The following is a 5169-nucleotide window of genomic DNA, read 5'->3' as shown; positions in this document are numbered from 1 at the left end:
GGGAGGGAGGAAGGAAGGGAGGAAAGAAGGAAGGAAAGGGAACAAAAACAAATTCCAGGTTTAAAATAATACTATTTTTCAATATACAGGTGAACACATGAAAGTAATTTAATTGTATCCACTAGAACAAACTTTTGAGCCAACAGATCTATAAAATATGTATTTTGCCAATATCAAATAGTTTTAGTATCTGATTCAAACCCTTTGAATCTTATAAAAATTTCAAGTGCTGTATAACACATCTTATCTCTTGACAAGTGAGAATTAATTTCATAATGGAGAGCAATGGTTTCATCCAATTTTCTCAGAGTTCCCTGGAGCATAATTAAGCCCCTTCTACAGATAGTGCTAACACCCTTTCTGACCATTTCCAATCGTTTTTCCTTCAAGTGTGGGCCCAGCTCCTGAGATCTCTGTTTCAGCTGCCAAGCTGACAGAGGGGAGGCGGGGGCGGGGATAAAGGGGATGGACTGGACTAATAAATACAAACTAAAACAGGTTTCATCTTGGAGTAGAGTTAGTTTAGGTGTAGTTGATTCAGCAAGAGCACCCAACCTGAGTACCTGCTTCGTGTCAGAACCTGTAGTAAGACCATAGAGTGAGATACTGTCTTTGTTATCAAGAAATTACAATCCGGTGGTGGGATTCTCCTTTCCGTGCTCCACTTCAGGATGACTTGACTCCAATCCTTTGTATCCTGACATTTCAGGACTTTCTTCTTTTGATAATCTTCTGTCTCCCAAGCTTTATTTTTATTATTTTAAGAGCTGTCTTCCTCTTACCTTTCCTTTGTATACAACAATTTTGAAAAGAAGTCATCCCTCAGTGTTTGTATTATTTAACCTTTCCTTAGAGTTTGCTGCTCCCACCATCTCACTGAAATCACTTTTGTCAATATCCTCAATTACCTCATCAATGGTGATTTTTTAGTGTTTATTTGAATAAACCTCTCTAGTGTACATTATGCTGCTGTTTGATTCATTCGTTTAACACTTACTGAGTGTCTTTTAAGGTTCAGACATTGCTCCTGGTGCTGGGGATTTAGCCGTGAACAAGTCGGGCAAGTGTGTTGCTCCAAGGAAGCTGACATTTTAAGTGAACACTCAGTTTGGTTATTCATCAAATTCCTTTGCTTCATTGAAACCATGTTGTTGGTTCTTCTTCTACCTTTCTTATCTTTCCACTCCATTCCTTTATAGTAGCATGTATTCTATCTATGCCTTAAACATCAATACTCTTTACAAGGTTTTGCCATCAAACTGTTTTTCTCTCCAGAAGTGATGTCATCCACTCTACTACCATTTACTGATCCTGACTAAATGTCTATATCCATCCCTGAGATTTCCTTGAGCTTCAGACTTTCACATCCCAGCTGGAAAGCTCTACCTGCATGCCTTGAAGAACCTCCAAATTAATATACCCTAAAGCTTAACTCATCATATTCCTCTGCCTCCAAGCAATATCTTCTCCTGTGTTCTCTGTTGCATCTGGTGATACCATTAACCATCCCAACCTATGCTAAAAATCTTAGAAACACCCTCAACTCTTTTCATTCCCTCAGTTGTCTCTATTTTCTATATACAATTAATCAACAGAATGAGCCAGTCTACATCTTTAGGATTCCTTGAATTCTTCTCTAATTCTTTCTTCATCATCTTTCTCACAGCCTAAGTTTGGACATTTCTAGCCTGGACCATGGCATCACCTTCCTGATGAGGTGATTGCCTCAAATCCATCTCTCACACAGCATCCAGACTAATGCCTTTGCTTAATACTCTTGAATGCTACCTATCAACCAAAATTCAAGTAAACATTTCTTGACTCACAGTAGGTATGTAGCAAATTTTTGTTAAACTAGATTGCTCTAGGCCATGGTAAATTATTTCCCCCTGTATTCTATATATTTTTGATTAATAGGGCACATACCCATACAGAATAAAATAATAAAATGCCAAAAGGTGGTACATGATTACTAAATAACCATTTTAGTTCTGCCTACAAGCTCTGAGGATTGGGTTTTAGGAGAAATAAAAAGCCAAAACATGATTTTGTTTAGCCAGAGTTCCAAAGCAAGCTAATTTGCCTCAGGACATAACTTATTTATTGGGAAAACTAGCCAAATTCATGATGTTCTGCTATCAGACCAGGAGTAGACATTGCTTAAAAAAAAATAAAGGTGAGATTTTCCTAAGCTTATTTTAAAAGACACATGTTTCTACAGGCAGTGTATTTTGTCAGTTCAGATAAGAAAATTTGGAATCACTTCTGTACATAAAGTGTTCTCAGATAAAATATTCACTCGTTAATATTTTAGAATATAAATGGTGATTCTAAAAAATATTACTAAGATGTGGGCTGCCAGCTACTTAATACCACAAGGCCTGTTTTCGATATAAAAACATTAGCAATAACAAAATCACAGAATTCATTAAATAATTTAAATTAAAGCTTTCTGACCTACTCAGCTGCCCCCCTCATTCTTTTATATTAAAGATTAAGTCAGATGTTTACAGAAATTACTCCTCTATTTGTCCCTAGATTCATGTTACTTTTATTCTTCATACTCAAACTAATGCATGCTTCTTCTAGTGATCATGTTTGAATAAGCAGGTTGGGTATCTTTTTTACGTAGCACCTCTAACGGTGAGGTTGTATTGGTATATCGTCATTCTGATGTTGTTGTCAATAATTGAGGTATACATTTTGGAAGTATAAAAGATGTGTCATCACAAAAGCTAATAATGCTACCAAGTATATTAGTCAGTGTCAGAGCTAGAGGTTGCCATATTGAATTCTGGAGGTTATTCAACAAACCATGTCCCTTACATTTGACATGTTAATATTACCTTCAGGGACAATAACGTGGCCTATACTTTACATGAGGTCAGCTCATTCCTATCATAAAGTAGAAATCATCTAGGGTTGTCTATTCAATGAGGCATCATGGATAACTTCCTTTTCAGTATATGAACAGCATGCACAATTCTGGATTCTTAACGGAGTCAGGTTTTCTAACCACATCACATTAACATATATGAACGAAAATCCTCTCAGGGGAATCCTACAAATTTTTTCTTATTGTTTTAAACACATATGCATATATGTGTATATATGTTTTGAACATATGTTTTTAACGTATATACACATGTATACACACATATATTTCAAGCATATGAATTTTTAATGTAGAGATAAACATAGCCAATAGTTTCTGTGATAAATTTATAACATCTGAACTCAGCTCCATTATTTTTTGTTACATAATTTTCCTGAAGGAAAAAAAATAACAAATACATTATATTATCAGAAAATCTTTATCGTGGGTATGACTATCTTCCAGTAACTTGATATTCAAAAGATGATTGAATGGCTAACACGTGGATTTCATATATCATTGCTTCTTTGCAAAGTTCAACAAACTCATTTTCAAATGCTACAGTATTGATGGAATTAAGAGAGCATGTAACATATTTTTTACTTTAAGTCCAAAAAACATAGTACTCATTTAATATTCCTTTGTAATAGCATCAACCTTGCTGGCCTGATGCAAGGTCTTGAGATATTTTTACTATAATGATTTCCCTTTCAATTTAGTTACGATTCACAGCCCTGGAAGGAGAGTGGCCTTAGTGCTTTAGAATCTACCCAAACCACGGGGGGTGTCAATGCTAGAGCCAAGACTGGACTCAGGCACCCTTACTTCCGTTATGGCACTCATTACCAAAGGCTGTGATGTTAATTCTCTTTGGTTATAAATACTGTCATTTTTTTAATGTTCCCTTTAGAAAAAAGCTGGAGACCATGGTGTGAAGAGGCTGCATCTGTTCAGTACTGTCTGCACCTCCCCTCTTGTTAGGTTCATGTGAATAGGTTCAGTTGAATGTGTTAGGTTCAGTTGAATATTTATCCGTGACTAATAAGGACCTCTTTTCTAGACTCCAACTGACTCATTTTGAAAAGTCCGTGATATTGACATTCCAGTTACTACCTCTGGGACTCCTTCTCAAGCTGGAAATAAAAGTATCTGCTGCTCTGTTCATATTAGACGCACCTGTGTGGAAAAAGCCATCAAATAAGCAAGGGCTTTCATTTCTACTTTTTTCAGTCTCATGTAACATTTCTATCTTATTTCTCACTACTACCCTGATGAATAAAATAGATGCACTCTCTCGCCCATACATACCTTTTGTGCTTAAATATTTCCAAACCTTGTTCAAGGTTTCCTCTGCCAGGGATGCTCTTGTCCATATGTTCATAGGTTACTGATCCTTCACGGCCCAAATCAAAGTTCACTCCATCCTCAATGCCTCCTCTGTTCCCCGTTCCATGGCAGGACACACTATTTCTGTCTTCTGGACCTCCACAGAACTGTATATTTACTTGTGTTGTGGAATTGACTGTTTTATACCTTGTGCAACCTATTGCTCTTGTCCTAATATAGATACTTAGAAATTTTTTACTTTTTCCCAGTCCCCTTTGTATTTGTAATAGTATTGTAATAGTTAGTATTGTAATAGTTAGTATTGTCCAAATGTTTTCTACTCTTCAAAACCGTGCATTATAACATCATCATAACTGATAACCTTTACTCAACTTTTCCTGGGAGAAGTACATAGTACTAAGCACTTCATATTAACTGATTTTATCCTTACAGCAGCTCTGAAAGTGCTTTTATTATTCCGATTCTTTAAGAAGGAAGAAATAAAGATGCAAAATACTTAAGCACCTTTCCCCAAAATGCCCAGTAATCCAAGGGCACAAGAAGAATCCAGAGAATAGTCTCTGAACTACTATATACCATATACCTCTATCTTGCAAAGAATAGGAATTTAAGTTCCTACATTATTTGATTAATTCCATAGAAGCTAAAATTTTAAATCATTTTTATTTATCTGGGTAAATTTTTAGAATTTTGCCATATAATTAGCAGAAAAATTTCCCCTGGAGTCAATATAAAGTGGTGATTTTCAAAGAGCCAACTGCATTAGAATCACCGGGCACTGGTGTTAAGCTGCAGGTTCCTGGGCAGCTTCCTACACCTACAGAATCAATAACTTATGGGAATGTGGGCTTACAAGCTCCCTGCATGAATCTTACACACTTTAAATTTGGGGAAGCTCTAGTTAAAGCAAAGTGCTGTGTGTTTTCTTCCCTGTCTATTGTGATGCG

This window comes from Neophocaena asiaeorientalis, unplaced genomic scaffold (genome assembly GCF_003031525.2).
Source record: "Neophocaena asiaeorientalis asiaeorientalis breed wild unplaced genomic scaffold, Neophocaena_asiaeorientalis_V1.1 scaffold72, whole genome shotgun sequence".
In the NCBI taxonomy this organism is placed as follows: domain Eukaryota; kingdom Metazoa; phylum Chordata; class Mammalia; order Artiodactyla; family Phocoenidae; genus Neophocaena; species Neophocaena asiaeorientalis.
Note: the sequence above shows the minus strand (reverse complement) of the source record.